The sequence below is a fragment of the Rhinopithecus bieti genome, unplaced genomic scaffold (genome assembly GCF_001698545.2).
Source record: "Rhinopithecus bieti isolate Rb0 unplaced genomic scaffold, ASM169854v2 scaffold_11919, whole genome shotgun sequence".
Classification (NCBI taxonomy): domain Eukaryota; kingdom Metazoa; phylum Chordata; class Mammalia; order Primates; family Cercopithecidae; genus Rhinopithecus; species Rhinopithecus bieti.
In genome coordinates this window covers 1,105,056-1,125,098 of record NW_016807055.1, presented here as the reverse complement: position 1 = coordinate 1,125,098, position 20,043 = coordinate 1,105,056, and the positions used below count along the sequence as shown (strand labels likewise).

The following is a 20,043-nucleotide window of genomic DNA, read 5'->3' as shown; positions in this document are numbered from 1 at the left end:
TCTTTAAAATGAGGGGTTCCTAATTAACACCCTTCCTTTCAAAGGCAGCCTGGCCTCCCATTCCTGTTCCACCTGTTCCAGCTGCTTTTCAAAGGGCCCACCTTTCGGTGCTGGCTTTTCATAGACTCCGCCTGTCAGTTGTAACAGCCATCCTCGTAAGTGAGCCAAAGGATTCGAAGTAAGGTTTCCTGTGAGCACAGTCCATAAGGATTGGGATTCGTATTCATGAACAGGAAGAAGCCCAGCCCCACAGAAGTAAACACAAAAGAACAAAGGAGTTTTACTAAATGCTGTGGTCTGAATATTTGTGTCCATCCCAAATTCTTATGGTGAAATTCTAACCACCAAAGTGATCGTGTTAGGAGGTGGGGCCTCTCGGGAGGTGATCAGGTCATGAGGGCCCTTAAGAAACGGGCCCGGGAGCTCACGTGCCCCTCCCACTGTGTGAGGACACAGCAAGGTGCCCTTTATGAACCAGAAAGTGGGCACTCAGCAGACAGCAAATCTGCCGGTGCCTCGATCTTGGATTTCTCAGCCTCCAGAACTGTGAGGAATACATTTCTGTTATTGACAAGCCACCCAGCTTGTGGCATTTTGTTATAGTGGCCTAAGTGGACTCGGCTACTAAATTTAACAGAGTAACAGGTGAGGTGAGGAGAACTGCTGCGCTTCAGGCCCCTCCCAGGAGACCACCCTCACCTTTCTCTGAGCTACCTAGGGGCTACAGGGAAATGGACTTTGACTCTGAATGGAGCTGTGCTGGGGCTTCTATCTGTGACCCAGCCCCTTGGGCCTCACAGCCAGCAGGTGTGGACGAGGCTACATTCACAGTAGCGGCCCACCTGCAGCTGCCTCTTACCCACACAGGCCCTTCTCCAATGTGCACTCCAGCCCCAGCTGTCTCTGCGTCCCCAGAGCATTCCCTGCTGGCGGAGGAACCCCTGGGTGCTACAGGAGCTGAGCTGGTGCTACTCTCTGCTGGCGGAGGAACCCCTGGGTGCTACAGGGGCTGAGCTGGTGCTACTCTCTGATGTGCTGGAGCCTCTCGGGGTCTGTGGAGAGGCGTGAGGCCTGCTTCGCTCGCCTCCTTGGGCGCTGTCAGACAGTCCCAAACTAGAGCTTCTTGTGCCCTGTCTTACAGGCTCTTTGGGTTTCGTTTATGTAACATTTAGCATTTACAACGTTCTGAACAGTTTACAAACATGAACTCCGATGACTTCAGAGCAGCCCTGTCAGGCACTGCGGGCATCACCAGTTAATGATGAGGAGGCTGAGGCACAGAGAGGCGAGGTAACTGCCCACAGTCACACAGTTGGGGGGTGGCATGACGAAGCTGAGATTTTTAAATAATATTTCATCATATATATATGTGTGTGTGTGTGTGTGTGTGTGTGTGTGTGTGTGTGTGTTTGTGTATTTTACTGGCAGCCCTTTCTCTCCTGTGACCCAGATGAGGTCTTCAAGGGACCAGATGGAGAACAGAGGCAACCACACAGAAGTCACAATCACAATTTGTCTCGGACACCTGACGCTTCACTGTTGGCGAGGCCCACTATGCCTCGCTCTCTCTCTGGAATGAGTTCTATCCCAGAGGCTCCTATACCCTTTGGAAATAAACTGCTCAGGCAGCCCAACCAGTTCATCCAAGAGGCCTGGAACCACAGCAGCGTTGACAGCTGAGATGAGAGGTGGTCCCTGATCTGATACAGAGCCTGGGTTTAGCTTTGATTTCTCTCTTCTTAGGCAAGATCTTTAGAGAATGACTTTTTGTGCCTGGCCATCTCCTGCTGTTTTCTCAACCTAAAAGGGCTACGTTCACCTAAAGAAGAAAAGCAAGAAAGCTTCCGGGGCTCAGGAGGCCAGGGCTGGAAAGAACTGCTCACCATTTCTGAGCCAATGGGGACTCACCTGGGCTCCTCATTGGTCAGAGAACTGTGGCTAAGCTGCAGAGTGATTGCTTTGACAAGAAGGGAAACATTTACCTTTCCTTCCTCCCTCTGCTGTCTCCTAATTAACAATTAAATGGAGGGGGTTGCAAAGACAGGTCAGAGACTTCAACGTCCTCCTGGCTTGAGGATGAAGGGGGCTCGAACCCGAGTGTTCTCTTCACTGTGGCCAGTACCTAGGGCACTGGGGTTGCTACCAGCTCGATTGGAGGCCTGCTTCTAGCCCCAGGCTGTTGGTGAGGGGCCTCACAGATTTCACAAACAGGAGGATGGCTGACCAAGCACCAAACTATTTAGAGAAACACACACCCTCCCTTCCCGCCAGAGTTTGGGCTGGTTTCTCCCAATGCTAATGAACAGCTCATAAGTATTAATAGACTCCTTGGCACCTAGGAGCCAGGCAGAGTAACTTCCAGTGTGAATTTGGGCCAAGGACCCTGATGCGGTCTCAGGATTTTCCAAGTCCCTGTTGAGTCTGTGGGTATGAGACACGGGGGGAGACTGGGGCAGCTCCCAGGAAGCAGGCTCACCAGAGCCAGACAGGCTCCCAGACAGCTTCTAGGTCACAGAAACCTCCGCCTGCCAGATAGGCACGAACACGGAAACGCTCCCAGATCCTCGGAGTGTGGAGCAGGCTCCAGGCGGGCCAGGATCAGTGCCTGGTCTCAGAGAACACTTAGGTGGGGGTGAAAAGCAGGAACTGAGAGCTTCCCACCCAGCACCTGTCCCTGCTACCGGCTAAACCTGTGTCCATCAGTGCAGGAATTGTGCGGGCAATACTCTGAGCCTGTGCTGAGGCCATGTATGGACTGAGGAAACCTCACTGTGTGTGTGAAGTTAATTCAAACCTATTTCCCTGAGTGCTTACATATTTTCATAAGGAAAGTTCTGTCAGGAGAGCTGCCTGAAACAACACCTCTGCCTGCCCTCCCACTTTCTCCTGCTGGTGTGGGGAGGAGAGGCTGACATCGCTGGCTCCACCTTCCTCTGCCCCTGGTCGGGTATTAATGCTGCCGTTCCCACATGGCCTGCTGTTTCCCCTCATCCTCAGGAGGGCTGGTCTCTGAGGTGCAGGCAGCTCCGCCAGGCCTGGGAGCATGACGCCTCCTGCCAATGCCTTGCCAAGGTCCACTGGCCCTCACCCTTCCGCAGGCCTGAGCCTCTGTGACTCTCTGCCTCCGCGATTTCTCTGGATTTCTTTGTCCTCAGGAATGTTCTGGGGCCACAGGCAGGTCAGGCCAGGCTTTCCGGGGAGCGAATGCTCTCTGCCAGTGGTGGAGGGAACTGGTAAGACACATCCCCCAGATTCCTCTCCTGTAGGTGGGACGGTGCCAGGAAAGTTCTACACCATCCTTCCCAGGTCCTAGGAGGACGAGCACAGTTGTCCACAAGGTAACCATCCTGCTCATTCAGCACCTGTGTATCTGTGTCCCTCCCTCATCAGCCCCCTTAAACCCCACAGTGGGTAGGAAATGTCAGAAAGCAAGAGAACATGCTGGAGATAAAGGAGCTTCTTTAGGATTTCGTCAAGACTACATCCCTGAGAAAAGTGGGCTCTGGTGAATCGTTTATCAGTAGTGTGCTCTGATCATTGTCCTGGGCTAAATCATCAACCCAAGGCTTGCCCACCCTTTGAGTCCACGCAGGATAGGAACTGGGCACATTTTTCCTTACTTTGGCAGGGCCTGGCACCTCACAGCACTTGGTAGGCTCCGATAAATGCTCAACCATGCTGAGTTCACTCCACAGTAGCTCAGCTGGAAGGGGTTCTTCAAAGACCACTGAGATGAGAAAGAATGACTTTGTTGAAGACCTTCTCTGCCCATCCAAATCTATCAAGGGTCAGTTATTCAGGCATTGCTACCTCCCATTTGTCTCTAGCACTGGAGAAGTCTGCTTTAAGTTCTGGGTACGTGAGCCAACATAGGGCTCCTGGCTTAGGAGCTGTCTGTAGTATTCAGGTGGGAGAAGCCTGGAGCTGGGCCTGCCTTAAGGGCAGAAAGTCCAATCCTGGACTGAATGCCTCCCTGTCTCCAGAACCAGGACCAGGATATCTGGGGCTTCTTTCAATGCTATTTCTACAAGGCTCACCTTAGACGTTAATCTCATGATGTAATAATACTTGACCATAGTATGTATTTATTGTATGTGGCAAGGAAGCAAGTGGATGTTGAAAATTCCTCGTTGGATCTGAACTTGGAAACAAGTTTGAGGAATCTATTTTACTTAATCCTACTGAAAAATTCCCTAATGAGTTAAAGAAAAACTAAGTAAAAGAAGAGAAAAAAGCAGCTGGCACTTGAAATGAAGATCAAATCATCAAGTCCTATATGTCACCCACAGATCTGAGATCGCTGATTCCCAGAGACACCCGGTTTCTCGGTGTCAGAACACACTGCCTGGGTTAGTAAGCACAGGCTGTGACCTGGGAGGAATTGATGAACCAAATGTGTCTGAGCTTTTCACTTCCTCGGCATGAGTCAGCCAAGAAAGCCCACCTCTTCCCCCCAGCAGCGTGCAGGGCCTCTGCAGATAAATGTGCAGGAGAGCAGACCTGGGTGTGGTGCTGCCCCCGGATTCTTTGGCTGCAGAGTGGCCTGGCCGATTCACACAGGTAGCACCCTTTTTCCTCTTGGAAAAGGAAGCACCAGGTGGAAAGAGAGGCTAAAGGAAGGAACACAATAACTTTTTTCCAGGCCCCTCTACCCGCATGTTAAAGGCTTTTGGAAAATACCTTTAGTGGCTTTAAATGTCACAGATGACATATTCCAGGGTGGATCCAGCCTCTAATGGACTTGGCCCCTCTATTTTGATTCCTGCCTTTCCCCATCCTCAGCCCTGAGCAGCATAACATCTACATGGGGATAGCTGCAGGTGGAGCTGCAGAACACAGCTCCTAGACAAGTACAGTGGGGCCTACGGCTTCATCATCAAAATGTAAAATTTAATTATATAGATGAATAAAGGCTAGATAGATGCATAAATATACATACACACATACATTTTATCTGGTGCCAGGACCAAGGCCTTATTACAGCTCAGAGCTCCACTTTCAGCATTTGAGGGCGGGCTGGGCTCCGAGCTTCTCTCCCCTCATTGCTGCCCCAGGGTTCATAAGCAAGAACCCGCATGTGGGGGCTCCTGATCGCTGAACTGAAAGTCGACTCTTCAGTACGACAGGTAAACTTGTTTGAGAACATGGGCCATAAGCCATAATGACATCTAAGCTATTGCTTCTTGGCAGCATTGGATGATCAGGTCCTCGCCAAGGCTTGGCAAGGCCTGTCCTAGGAAATGTTCCTGGGCTTGATTTGAGAGAGTTTATTCCTTATAAGGTCCATCTCAATTCTTAGGGCACCACAAGACAACGTGTCTCCCCTCTCCTGTGCCATCAGTCAAAGAACATTTAGTCAACCTCAACTGGGAGCACAACACTGCTGGGGCTGTTGGGCATTCAAAAGAGGCAAGATATTGGGAATCTACCAGGCGTCTGCACCCTTGTTGAGTAGCCAATCCATACACAGCAGCAACTGTTAAGTGGTGGCACCTGCTGGCTGTAGCACTTAATAGGTAGGTGTGCATGGAGTCAGACTGCCACGTACACAGACCAGCCCGACCACTCACAGTAGCTGTGATCTTGGGCAAAACACAAAACCTCCCTGAGCCTCTCAGTTTCTCACCCACTAGTAGCATCTCGCCAAGCATATTAGGAGGAGTCAATGCGATAGCCTATGCAAAGTGCCTGCTATACCGCCTGGCACACGAGAGGCATTCAATACCTGCCAGCTGGTGTTGTTTTTCTGCAAATGAAGCGTAAGCCCCTTGAGGACAGAGATGAGTGTTCATAGCTCTTTGTTATCTGCCACAGAACCTTTCACATAACATATGCCCAAGGGTTTGCTGCTCTACTCTGAGGGAAGGGGCAACACGAAGGGAACATAGTTTTATTGTGTAGGGTAATTTCCTCCAGGAAAGAACAAAACAGAGAATCTGTGAAACTTGGTACAGATCTTTTTTAAAAATCACTTTGTAAAATGAAAGTATTTTCAACTGCATGTATCCCTATTTTTAAATAGTTAACCAAGATTTGCATACCTGTAGTTTATTCTGGAATATTTAGACAGGTATAACAGATAAAATCTGAAGTAAGCAAAATAAGCCAAATATAATCTAGAGAAATCTGCCACAAACGTGTAGTTTGCTTGGATGAACGTTACAATGCGTTTTTAAGGGAGCATGCAGAATGAAACTTTCAGAAAATAGACCTCCTTTGGTCCACATTGTCAATCACCGACAAGGCTTAACTCCAGGCAGACAAAATGGTCTCCACAGGCTGGTTCCCTGCCTGCCCTGCATATGCTCCTGGGGCTGTTGCAGAGTGGTTCTGGGTGGGGCATGACCGACAGGCATGTGATGTGTCACTCCACCCCAGCCCAATGGCCAGACTGACCGCCACCATGGACAGCTCAGCCAGGAGGGGCCCTCTTCTGCTCTGACATTCCCTCACTCCCTGCCTTGCTGTTGTATCATGGAAAAGGGCGGGATAAAGGTTTAGGAGGTGACCTGCATTCATGTCCCAGCCCTGCCACTTTTAGCTATGTGATCTTGGTTGACTCACGCTCTCTGAGTCTCACTCAGAAAAGACCCTATATGTGTAGATTTATAGATGGGGACGGTCCAGATGGTGTGAGTGATCAGTTCCGGCTCTAAACCCTGGCATTTTCTGGGATGTGGACGAGTTCGGTGAGAGGCAGGCAGCCCAGCTGCTGGCAGCACGTGGCTAGTGGATGCCAGTGCCTGGAGCTCTCTCAGAGATCACATCCAGGTTCTACCTGTATACCAGCCCCAGGATGTACATGCACCATAGTACCACCCCTATGTGTAGATGGCAGGTATTCATTTGAAGTGTTACCGGAAAGAGATCCTGATGGAGACCCCAAGAGAGGGCTCTTGGACCTTGGGCAAGAAAGAATTTGGGGCATGTCCACAAAGTGAAAGCAAGTTGATTAGAAAAGTCAAGGAATAAAGAATGGCTACTCCATAGGCAGAGCAGTGGCACGGGCTGCTCCAGAGAGTATGCTTACAGTTATTTCCTGATTATATGCAACAAAGAGTGGATTATTCATGAGTTTTCCAGGAAAGAAGTGGGCAATTCTGGAAACTGAGGGTTCCTCTCCCTTTTAGATCAAATAGGGTAACTTCCTGATGTTGCCATGTCATTTGTAAACTTCTTGGCACCGGTGGGAGCATCTTTTAGCATGCTAATGTATTATAATCAGTGTATAATGAGCAGTGAAGATGAGCAGAGGTCACTTTCATCGCCCTCTTGGTTTTGGCAGGTTTTGGCCGGCTTCCTTACCACATCCTGCTTAATCAGCAAGGTCTTTGCGACCTGTATCTCGTGCCGACCTCCTATCTCATTCTGTGACTAAGAATGCCTAACCACCTGGGAATGCAGCCCAGTAGGTCTCAGCCTTATTTTACCCAGCCCCTATTCAAGATGGAGGCACTCTCATTTGAATGCCTTTGACAGAATCACGTAATCAAATAACATTTGCTGAGGACGTTTTGCAGAACAAGGGGGACTGAGGGCTGTGCTGTGAGGGCTACAGAAGATGTGCACATCCAGACCCTTGCCCTCAGTAAAGTGTCCAAATGCCAGCTGTGTCTGCAACAGGCTGTGAGACCTTCGGCACACCACAGCCTCTCTAAGCCTATTTCCTTGTCTGTGAAGCAAGGATAATAAAACTTATCTTCCTCGTTATACAAATCAGAGGTAATGTGCATAAAGCTTGTTGGATTGTTTTCAGGATTGGATCGTTGTTAAGAAATAGATATTATATGCCAAACTCCTAGCATAGTGCCTAGCAACTGGTAGGCATTAAATAAATGGCAATTACTATTGTTATTAATATGCTATTGTCATTATTTTTAGTGTGGATCAGTGTTAAAAGTGCTTCATGGAGAAATGGAAACCTGAAGGGACTCTGAAGGAGGAGTGGGGCTCAGCAAACAGCAGATGAGTTTCAATCCAAGCACCCATTACCCGCCCCAACACACGGCATACGTGCACCTCATCTCCTCCTGTGTCGCTAAGAAGCTACCCATATGTCTGTCATTAATTCTCCAGAATCCTTGGACACACCCTTCTGCAGGGCTTTCTAACAGGAAATACAAGTCTCAGATTTTTTTTAAGTTAAAATTGAGTACAGCACTCATACCTTTCTTCAAGCATGAACAGTCAATCAACAATGCCTCATGAGCTACTGCTCTCCTGCTCTTTGACAAGACAAATCTTTATTTCTTTGTGGTGATCCAGAAGGCAGTGGGAAGAATGACAGGGGCTTGGTTATCTTCAATTTAATCTCTACACTTCCATGGGGCTGGTGCAAGCTAGGGCCATTTTACTGCGCCCAAAGGAATTTAAGACATCTCTATTATCTCTAAAGAATCCAGATTAACATGCCTTCTTTGTGGGCAGGGAGACCTGCTATGAATTCTAGGATCTTAATTCAAATGCTTTCAAATTCTTACTGCTTGTTCAGTTAATTACATATATGTCACTACAGTCTTTAGCTTTTTTTTTTTTTTTTTATTGTTTTCTATGCTCCTAATTTTCTCTGAAACTGTAACATTATTTTAGGGGTTAATAAATTTGTAATTGGAAAAAATGCTTTTACTTCTTTAGCCTCACCTTTCCTCCCTTTCTGCTTCCCCTCTCTGACAAAACCTTTCTTTTCTCCAGTGTCCGTTCTTTCTGTAGGAAAACCACCATCATCATAATTACAATATGTTAAGTGACTACTATATGCCAGGAATTAGCTCCATTCTTCACTTATTTTATCTTACATAATCCTTTCCAAAACCCCCTGTCATAAGTAATATTATTATTCCTACTTTATAGCTGAGACTCCTGAGGCTAAGAGAGGTCGAGTGATTTGTCCAGTGCAGTCGGTGGGTAGAGCTAGGACTTTAATCCAGAACACCAACGACTGTTCTCTTCTTCACCATTACACTACTTTTTTCAAATTTCTAGAGACCTTCATGAATTCTTTGCATTTTTTTGGTGGTCTAAATATTTATATTCCTGAAGATCAAGTAGCTGTTCTTAATAAACAATTGTGGCCGGGCGCAGTGGCTCACACCTGTAATCCCAGCACTTTGGGAGGCCAAGGCGGGCAGATCATGAGGTCAGGAGTTCGAGACCAGCCTGGCTAACACAGTGAAACCCCCATCTCTACTAAAAAATACAAAAATTAGCTGGGTGTGGTGGTGTGCACCTGTAGTCCCAGCTACTCGGGAAGCTGAGGCAGGAGAATTGCTGGAACCTGGGAGGCGGAGGTTGCAATGAGCCAAGATGGCACCACTGCACTCCAGCCTGGGCGACAGTGAGGCTCTGTCTCAAAAAAAAAAATTAATTAATTAATTAATTTAAAAAATAAAAATAAACAATGACTTCCGTGGAAGCAGTTACAAGCTGCCTTGAAGCAACTGCCCACAGTGGTTTTCTGACCTAGGTGAACTTGAAAACGGAATGATCAGCTATCGGCTGCGTGGTTTTGTTCTTCTCAGAAACAAGGGAAAGGACAGTGTGACTTTGCAAATATCTAGGGGACTACAGCTTCATAGTCTTAGCATAGCAGAACAGTACTGGGAATCCCAGGGTCTTCTACTGAAATCCCCCTAACAATTCCTCAAAATATCCCCCCCCCCCAAAAAAAAAACCTCAGCTCTGAAAGTTTACATGTGTTGATTGCCCCAGACAACAGGAAGTGAAACGACTTAGTTGGAAGCAGACAGGGTCAGGGTGGAGGTGCTGCTGAGTGTGGGAAGTCTGGAGTGTGGAGAAGGCGCCCGGAGAGACTTCCTGGTGAGCTCTTCAGAGGAAGGAGCAACTGCAAAGGCGGTTGCACAAGCCGAGGGATCATCTTTTCTTCAACATGCACACCCAGAAGAATTTCAGAAGCTGCATGTGCTCTAAAGAAGAGCTGCTACTCTCTGGGTCGCTTGGGCTCCACACTGCTTCCTAAGTTTCTGAACCTCTGGAACTTTTCCTTCCCAGTGAATAACTCAAAGCCTTAATTCTAATGCAGCAGGTTTAAAGCACTTGCATGTGATTTGATAGGAAAGTCTGGGGTGGATAGTGGTCATGAGCAACAATATCCCAAAGTATTTGTTATTTCTGCCTGGCAATTATAAAGGATGAAAGTAACATGGTCATGGCAGAAATAGATGGTGGGTTAATGGTAGGTTAAGTTAGCAGATCTCAAGTGTTGGCAGTTTCCTAAGCCTTTGAGGTTTCCAAAGCTAACATCTTCAGAACCAAAGGGGCAATCTTCTACCGGTTACCGACTAAGAAGAGGGGGCAGTATCTCTCAGAGGGTATTTGGTAATGTAGGGGTGTCCATAGTGTCATGGTTATCGCAATGATTGGGGAGTGTTGCAAACATCTAGTGAAGAGGGCAGGGATGTTAAGTGTCCCGTAGTGATGGAACACTTCTGTGCTGTGAAGAACCACTCCATCTCAAATGTCAGCAGCACCCCTGGGCAGGTCCCTGCCCTCAAAGTGGTGCTTGATTCTGGACTAGGTCCGGAGCTCTGCACAGCCCATCTGAGCTTTATTTTCAGGAGACTTTGCTGAAAAAGGACTGATGACATCACCAGCATCATCCTCAACAAGTGTGTGTGACAGCCTGTGACGTGGAAGGCAGGGTGCTGCCTAACGAAGGCTGCAAAATGCTTTGAGAATCAAATGGACTCTAATACAACTCCCAGTCTGTTACAATATCCAGGATGCTTGCACTTAACTTAGAAACGTAATGTATCCCCTTGCCTCTTTCTTCTCTCTTATTCTATGCGAACAAGGATTTGCTCTATGAAGCCAGAATAAACAAAATTCTTACATACAAGTTTCCGTTAGCAGTTCCATATCAGTATCTATCTTCTCATATGATGTGCTTTCAAGACTACAGACTTCTCAAAATAATCAAAAGACTCTAGTGTACACAAAAGGCTGACCAGGCTCTGATCTAAAATAATATTTTGGCCTTATCATTTGGAGGGCGTTTTGTGATGTTTTGACTCTAAATTTCACATGTACAAAATTACACAGAAAAAAATTTAATTCTTAGACATTCTGAAATTGTTTTAAAAACCCAAACTATTTATTGTGGTCAAACATGCCAAAGGTAACTCGCCCTAAATACATTTTCTTCAACTGCAAAAGAAATGAATAAATTATGGAAGAATAGCAGATTTTATAATTTTGACAAGAGTCTGCATTTTCTGAACATTGATGTATATATATACACCTAAAGACACCCTATTCTATGTTCCAGAGTGAATTCTTATGCTGTGAGTTCTACCTTCAACAGCACTAGTGCTAAGCAGGGTAAGAGCTATGCAGATCTCTCTGCTAACTCCTCCTCCCCAACCCCAAATGTCTGTTCCATGGCTCGGTTCCATTCCTCTGCATTCCTTTCCTTGCATATGTTACAGGAAAGTGGTCCCGATCCAGACCCCAAGAGAGGGTTCTTGGATCTCACACAAGAAGTAATTCAGGGCGAGTCTGCAGTGCAAAATGAAAGCAAGTTTATTACAAAAGTGAAGGAATAAAAGAATGGCTACTCCATAGACAGAGCAGCCCCAAGGGCTGCTGGTTGCCCATTTTTATGGTTATTTGTTGATGATATGCTAAATAAGGGGTGGATTATTTACGCCTCCCCTTTTTAGACCATATAGCGGTACCTTCCTGATGTTGCCATGGCATTTGCAAACTGTCATGGCGCTGGTGGGAGTGCAGCAGTGAGGATGACCAGAAGTCACTCTCATCACCGTTTTGGTTTTGATGGGTTTTGGTCGACTCCTTTACTGTGACCTGCTTTAACAGCAAGGTCTTTATGACCTCTATTTTGTGCTGACCTCCTATCTCATCCTGTGACTTAAAATGCCTTAACCGTCTGGGAATGCAATCCAGTAGGTTTCAGCCTCATTTTACCCAGCTCCTATTTAAGATGGAGTTGCTCTGGTTCACATGTCTCTGACACATAGACTCCTGAAACTTGACCTTTCACCTCTCACCTTTATCTAGGTTGCCTAAAACTGCATTTTCATTTCTGACCTCTCAACACATACCTAGGGTCACATTTAATATTGCCTAATGTGCATTGCACATGCAGGTTATGTCTGCCTTCCAACAGTGTCCCCAAACACCACCTCTCCCCTCTTCTTCCTAATTCTTTCAGTTTCTCCGGGCTGTCTCACACCCTTTCAAATGAAAGCAAAATTGAGAAGACAGAGAAAGTGAAAGTGGATTTCAATTTTAGCTCATAATACCTTGTGTTATCAGCAACCCACTCCACCACTCTACGACAAAATAAGAAACATCTCTGGGGCTAGATGCTTCTTGTATCCCCAGAATCCACAATTCATATATGGCTAAGAAGGTTGGGAAGGATGAAACTATAAACTAAAAATAAAATCCTAAGCTCCCTAGCTGACGGAATGGACTCGCTCTTGTCCAAGGAGGCCTCAGAAAATGTTAAAAACCGAGCCTTGACAGGAGATCAGATACGCCTCATTATGGCCCCTCCCTTTTATGGGTTAGAAGGAATCGAGCAGCATTAATGTTAAAAGACTGACAGAACAGACTCTTCGTGGCAATAAAATATCAAATTACAAACAGGACCTAGGGCCATGCCAGACAAGGGTTGAGTCACTCACCTCTACACTTAAAGAATAAACTGTATTCTCTGCCACAAGGTTTACCTTTTTCTCTAGCAGCTAAACAAGCACTGGCCTCGAGATAAACAGTAGTAAAACAATTTGCAGCCATTGCCATGCACTAACTGACCCCCTGTTCCACAAGCCATCACTACAGCTTTCATTGGACAAGAGACTGATTTCAGTAACTTTCTCCTGATAAGAAGACCACCAACCATTGACTGACTCTGGCCAGTTTACAGAGGATGCACACTTGAGTGCCTTCGCATCCTAAAAAGACCTTTTGACATTTAGGGCCTAATTGTAACACATTTAAATGTTAAGTCTTCATCCCTAGGTGAACACAGGTTGTATGTTACATGCATGTTTGTTCAATATGCATGTGTCAGGACCACCTTCGTGAATATTCACAGTTCCTCTTATAACCTGTTGAATATGTGTACTTGGCCAACCCATTCAGCTTAAATTCCTGCCCAAACCCTCCTCCTTCAAAGTGCCTGCCTTTGGTCTTTGCCAGAGGCTACACTTCCCAGCCTGCAGATGGCCACCTTGCAGGCTGTAACCCTTTATAAGAAATAAAGTCTCCTTTCCAGATTTATACATTTGTGATGTTTTAGTTAAGAAAAACAGTCATCTCAACCAAATTTCCTTTGCCAGTAGAGAGCAATAATTTGAATAATATATAACAAAGTGACAGAAATTCAACTCTAACCAGCTTAAACAAAGGCAAATTTTCTTAGTTTAATGAACTAAGAATTCCAGGAGAGCCTGGACTTGGAGCACTACTGGATTTGGATGACAGACAATGTCATCAGGGACCTGTCTCCTCCCTCTCTTTAGCTCAGCTCTCCTCTTGATTACCTCCATTCTCAGACTCGCTCTCCCCAAGTTAGGCAAAGACAGCAACCAGCACTTCCTGCCAGCTTTGCACCACCACCAAGAGGAAAGCTCCAATGTCCTATTGTTTCTGCAAAAGGTTGGGAGCTGATGCTCATTTCCTCTGATTGGTCACCATGGCCATGCTCACCCCTAAACCAATCAGAGATCAGTGCCCTCACTGGCCAGGTTTGGGTCTAGACTCCTAGAGCCAGTCACTGGGATCAGCCCTAGGCAAATCACATGGACTGAGGATGGAGGAAGAGTGATCTTCTAAGGGTGGTGATCTGTTGGTGCCAGAAGAAAAAGAAGTGGATGCTGGGCTGGTAAAAATAGCAGATACTCACCATAATCCCTAATAACGATACCTACACTGTAGGATTGTGGTAAGAAATAAATAATATGGATTCAAGAAGTTTGAAAACCATAATGCAATTTTATCTAAAAGGTATTTTATTGTTAAGCAGATAATTCTACTTTTCCACAGAAAAACTTAGATAGATTGGGCCAGGCATGGTGGCTCACACCTGTAATCCCAGCACTTTGGGAGGCTGAGGTGGGCAGATCACGAGGTCAGGAGTTTGTCACCAGCCTGGTCAACATGGTGAAACTTCGTCCCTACTAAAAAATCAAAAAAAAAAGAAAAAAAAAATTAGCTGGATGTGGTGGCACACAACTGTAGTCCCAGCTGCTGCAGAGGCTGAGGCAGGCAAATCGCTTGAACCTGGGAGGTGGAGGTTGCAGTGAGCCAAGATCGCACCACTGCACTCCAGCCTGGGCAACAGAGTGAGACTCTGTCTCAAAAACAAACAAACAAACACACAAACTTAGATATATTGCATTGATGCTATAGCCAAAAGGAACAGCCATTGCCTGTGCTGCTGGTTGGTCCAGCGGACTCCAGTGGCAGAGGAAGGCACCCTGGTTTTTTGGTGGGAAGAACCTTGGCTTTGAAGTCCTGCAAATGTGGCTTCTGGTCCTGATGGCATTTTTTATTGGCTGTGTGAACTTGCACATGCCACTTAGCCGCACTTCCTTCAACTGAAATGAGAGTAAATCACACTTTCTTGACACCCCATTTCTAGGTGGATTAAGATGTCATGTGCAAAGCACCCATGATGCCTGGCAGCGCAGATGAATGGTCAACAAATATTAGAGATATTAGCCCCTTCCCACTCCCGTGCCTCTAGGACTTATTTTATTGCTTTATTACAATTGAAATTTCAATAACTTAAGGCATCTTAATACTGAAATGTGAAACCTGGATAATACTATTTTTTAAAATAAAGAAACAGAAGTAAATCGAGTTAATCATTGCTGTGTTGCCATTTAAATATTTCCTAAATATCCTAATTGGTGGGGGAGGGAGATCTGAAAATGGAACTGGGGCCTTTGCCCTAAATATCCATTAACCCGGGCCATGAACTTTGGCTTCAAACATTGTTGGTATCTCTGTCATAGACACACCAACTCAAACAGCACACAGGCCAGACCTAGACAGCAGGTATAGGGTTACAAAATTATCTTCCCAAGGTGCAAAAACTACAGTTTTTGAGACAAACCTATGAGTCAGTAATGGGAGTGAAATGTGAGAAAGGAGACCGTCAGCGATAAGGAAGGGGTGACTAAACGAACCGGCCTTCCTGGGGGGATTTGATTTTCAGTGTGTATTTTGGGCCAGGTTAGATGGGAGCAAGGACAGGAGTCAACAAGACTGTAAGATGAGAGCTTGCCTCCTGAAGGAATTTGGGAGATGCTCCGTACGCACTCCCACGCCCTTTTCTGCTAATCGCTTCCTTCCTCCCTCAAATCCTTTTGCTCCAAGAATCATCCTCTGGGAAGAACATTTACTCAGTTTACTCATTACTGCCACCTCCCCTGCCACATTTATAAATGAGCCAGTGCTCAGGAAAATATACGTTCCCTTCTCTGCCTCCCCAGAGTCATTAGCACCGCAAAGAGCCACCTTAGGGCCATACGACGCTCCCAGCATTTCCCAGGAAGTTTCAGGCCCCTCTATTTATAAAAGCAGCAACTAAAGGAATGCCAAGTGCCCTTCAGCTTTGTGTCAGTATAAACAAGTTTCACACTGGATGGATTGCCATCAGCCCAGAGTTTCCACAACCAGCACGAAGTCACGACCCTCCGTTTTCTGCCCTCAGCTCAACTTGGCCGCCCACCTCCTGCTGTGTCTCAGAGCTGTGCTTCCTTCTGGGCAACTCTCTGAGCCTGCAGAGGGCAAGGCATCAGCCATACTGCAGGGTTTATTCATCACGATTTTCAGACAATTTCCTAGTATCTCAATCAATTCAGCAGATAGCTATTGAGAAACTAGAGAGTTCACTCCAGATGCACTGAGATGCAGTCTCCACGTGAAGAAACTCAGAGCGGGCTTGCAGCTGCAGGACGCAACTGCTGGTGCCCCTCGGTGCAGCCACGCCTGGCTGCCCACCTTATCAGCTCTAACTCTGTGTTCTGAGGAAATCTCCATTCACTGAGTCCTGCACCTTAACTCAGTCTGATGATGGGATGAGAAGGACACAGCGTGGGGCCTTGATAGGAGAGGAGCCCCCTGAGGCAAACTTGGGGCACAGTGGCCGAAGGAGTTACCGACAGGACACTGCAACTCACTGACCCTCACTTCTTGCTTTCCTGTCTGCGGTCAGACCCCTGATCCCTGCTTCATCATTCACACATAGACCACTTGTCTCGAAGTTCCAAAGTTAGCAATGGCCAATCCTTTCCAGACCCCACCGTTTATACAGCCTACACCCCGAATTCTACCTGTCTTTGTTCTCTGTTTCCTGTAAGACTGTGTGTGGGCCTCACGTCCTTGGCTGACTAGACTGGAAGCTCCTGGAAGGCAGGTTCCTCACCTGGGTTCTGTTTTCCTTCTCAGCACTCAGCAATCTGCTTGGAGCAAGGCTTATAGATCACTTTGTTGATTGTTACCAAAACATGGACTTGGCCAGTTCTGGGTAAATCTTTAACTTTCAAGGAGCCTGTGAGCAGACGAATGTCCGAAGCTGCTAAAGTTGTATGACTCAACAGACACAAACATAGACATGGCTGGGTCATTCCTTATTCCACAGCTGGTGCTCTGTCACCTGGGTCCATATCCTCCCAATAAACAATCTGGCTGAAAAGTAGGAGCCGAAGGGCTACGAGAGAACAGCAGGCCCAAGGCCCAAGGAGGAGAGAGGGGAAAGCAAGAAGGGAGGGATTAAGAAAGAGATCCACAAAGAGAAAGGGGGAGAAGCAGGCAGAGAGAAATTAGAGCAAAAGAGACAGAGAGGGACATGGAGAAAGAGGGAGAGAAACAGTGGAGAGCAAGAAAGGTCAGAGGTGCTGAGGGAGGGTGGTAGAAAGCTCAGATGGTCTGGGATCAGGTCACCCAGCCATGATTTGTCCTAATAATTGACCAGCTGCTACGTGCCAGGAGTTGTGCTAGGCCCTGGACATACAGTGGTCAGGAAGGCAAGCCTGTTTCTCAGGGAGTTTCTATTCTAATGGAGGACTGATGATAACTAATATGCAATAAGATGTGTTGAAGAAAAATAAAGCAGAGGCTAAGGATGTTGGGGGTCACAGCTGTAATCCCAGCACTTTGGGAGGACAAGACGGGCGAATTGCTTGAGCCCAAGAGTTCAAGATCAGCCTGGGCAACATAGCAAGACCCTGTCTCTATGAAAATTTTTTTAAAAAATTATTAGCCAGGCATGGTGGTACGTGCCTGTAGTCCCAGCTACTCAGGAGGCTGAGGTGGGAGGATCACCCGAGCCTGAGGCTTCAGTGAGTCCTGATCACGAAACTGCACTCCAGCCTGGGTGATAGAGCAAGATCTTGTCCCAAAAAAACCAAAGCAAAATAAAGCAGGATGGAAGTCTGCTCTCAAGTAGAAGCAGAGCTTCACTTAGAAGATTTGACTCCTCATCCAGTGCTCACGTGAAAGACAAAATGCACCAGGCCATCAAGGAGATGGTCTTGTTCAGGGTATTGCAATAGGGAGAATATTCATGAAAGGAGAATGTCTCAAAGAAAATGAAGGGGCCCTGGGGCTTTATACAGGCAGGTAAACCAGGGAGTCTCACAGGAATCTCTAGAAAGGATGGAGGCAGGTCTTACTTGACGTATTGGAGGGCAGGATGGTCCTTTGCGATTTTGCCATGGAACACAAAAGGATGGGGGTGTTTTGGAAAACAAAAAGGTAGGGGATCTCTTAAGCTCAGGTAAAGTTTAGCCTTGTCTCTAATATCCTGCCACCTCCATTTTTCTAAACACTGAGTATGGGCCCTTTGCTATGTTCATTTGCTTCTTACCTGCACTGTAATATGGAGTTCCTTCAGGCAGCACACAAGCCCTTTGTGATCTGATTTCTATCTGTTCCTAATTAGCTGAGGTAGGGAAGCACACGGAGAACACATGAGAGGATCCTGTGGGCCAGAACACCCAGCATCTCTGTACACCTCCCATTGGCCAGAACGCAATCTCGTAGCATCCTCAGCTGAAAGAGAGGTTGGGAGGTATCATCTAGCTATTTGACCAGGAAGGAGGAAATGGGTGTTAGTGGTAACAGCTAGCCAGCTTTGTTGCATGTGCTGTTCCTTCTCTCTTTAGAAATGTCCCTCTGCTTCCTTCCTCACCCTTCTCTGATTAGAGGGTGCCGGTACATCCTTCAGGTCATGTAAGTGTGTTTTCCTTTAGGAAATCTTTCTTGACCACCAGTGTGATCAGTACTCCTTGAATGCCTCTGTAGCTCCCAAAATATTTTATAGCGCTAATCAAACTACTCACATTGTTCATTTTCTCATCAGTCCCCTACACGACACCTTGAGGTCCCTGACATTAGGAGCTGTGCCTTTTGTCTCTCTGTCCTCAATGCCTAGTGCTGTTTAGCACTAGGCAGGCGATCAATAATGTCTGTCAAATAAATGAATAGCTCCTGCATGGCTTCTAAATGGCCAGGATCTCCAGATGTACTCCAGAAGGATAATTTCAACCCAGAAAAAGACACAGAAGGTCCCACAGTCACCCTAATAGCTTTTGTTTGCCATCTGGGCCTGGGTCAGATCTCACACTGGGACCCCCAGGAAGAAGCTTAGTGATATGGATGTTAGAGTTGCAAAGAGAGCTCAGGTGCCTTATTTTGAGCTCAGCCCACTAACCATCTTTACAGCTTGATTAGCCTTTAGAGAGAAAAGAGAACTTTGGCCTCAACTTCCTGGCAGGTAAGGAAAGAGACTAGCAGATACCCATTGTGAGAACCGGCCTAAGAATACAGCCAACTCGGAAGGAAGGCAATGGGCTGGAATGGCTCCTATCCACACGGTATTTGGGTAAGTTAAGAAAAGTTACATAGTGACACACTCTGGTACAGCTTCTGTGATCCCCACATTGCTCTCAGCCAGTTTGTGTCAGGACCAAAGACAGTAAAATCTTATTAACACAGGAGAGAAAGACTGAGTCATTTCCATAATGACTGGTTCACAGCAGGAATCATTACCAAGCCTGAGGCTGAGAAAATGGCGCTCTCTTTTTATGTGGAGTTATTTGCTGCAGTCTCACCTTTACGACTTTTGAAGAAGGAATTATATGACTCATACATCCAAGAACAAATAAAACAGGGATGCTACCTCGTGGTGTTGTGAGTAGTCAGAAAGCAATGTGACCAGTACCTATGGCTTCAGGGGGGCAGAGCAGAAAGGGGTGGTGTTGAGGAAGGCCTGGGAGCAGTTGGGTGTCTGCATCTCTTGGGCCTGCCAAGGTCCCCTTGCCACCACCAGTACTCATGTTTGAGGTTCATTAGGGCCAAGCAGGTAAGGAAAAGGAATAGAACATAAATTTCATAACTTTAAATGGTTGACTTGGGCTCTATATGTGGTAAATCCAATGAAATAAAGGTGAATCTTGCCTTTTAAATCTTATGACTTCATTTAGGTTCCAGTGCTTCTCTTCCTGGTTGGGCTCGTTCTTATCCAAGCCTTTTGAGGGCCATGGAGGGTGTCTGAGGGCACAACAATGGGCCTCCTTAGGGACACTGTGGCCTCAGGACCTGCATTTCCAAATGCTTCTGTTCTCTTTAGCCCTCCTCACAAGGGGAAACTGCTGCGATCTCTCTTCTGTGGAGTTGTAGGTATGTGCCTGCATTAAGCAGAAATGTTGAGCTGCTCAGATGATGATGATGATGATAATAGCTAACTGTCACTGAAACTTATGACGTACTAGGCACTAAGTTAGGGTGTTTACATGCAAGATCTTGTTTAACTCTCATAATCACTCTATAAAATATGTACGACATCCACTCATCGTTTTAGGTAGAAAACATCCTGGTAGGGAAGATTCTGAGAAATTCAGCTCCAAAATAGAATTATATTAGGAAACTCACCTAGAAGTCCTGGCAAGGATGTGTTTCTGAGTTCATGGTTGTGCCCTGGGAACCAGCACAGTCTCCTTCTTCAAATTTCATTTCAAATTTTATCACTTTTCACCACCCCCACTG

At 46.5% G+C, this 20,043-nt stretch overlaps 1 long non-coding RNA gene across 1 annotated transcript in view; it reads left to right on the top strand.

The window, feature by feature from the left end:
* Nucleotides 1-8,611, top strand: part of LOC108534439 (uncharacterized) — a 216,657-nt gene extending 208,046 nt beyond the window's left edge. Inside the window, exon 3 of the long non-coding RNA XR_001886974.1 lies at nt 7,882-8,611. This is a non-coding gene — a long non-coding RNA (uncharacterized LOC108534439). The remainder of the gene's footprint in view (nt 1-7,881) is intronic.
* The last annotated feature ends 11,432 nt before the right edge of the window (nt 8,612-20,043 follow it).